Raw genomic sequence first — 215 nt, 5'->3', positions numbered from 1 at the left:
ACACTTCTCAATCACAATTTATTTTTTGGGTCATGCTATCTCCCGTAGAAAATTATGACCACAACTTACCCTTTCATGCCGCATAATCTCGGAGGCCGGACCAGTGCCCGCGCGGGGCTTTTGGCTTTTTCATAGAGGGCTTTTCAGACCACGCTCTCGGAGGCTATAGAAGAGAGAGAGCACTAGACAGCATCATGACAAGGAGAGAGAGCGCC

Source organism: Dermacentor variabilis, chromosome 2, assembly GCF_050947875.1.
Source record: "Dermacentor variabilis isolate Ectoservices chromosome 2, ASM5094787v1, whole genome shotgun sequence".
Classification (NCBI taxonomy): Eukaryota; Metazoa; Arthropoda; class Arachnida; order Ixodida; family Ixodidae; genus Dermacentor; species Dermacentor variabilis.
Note: the sequence above shows the minus strand (reverse complement) of the source record.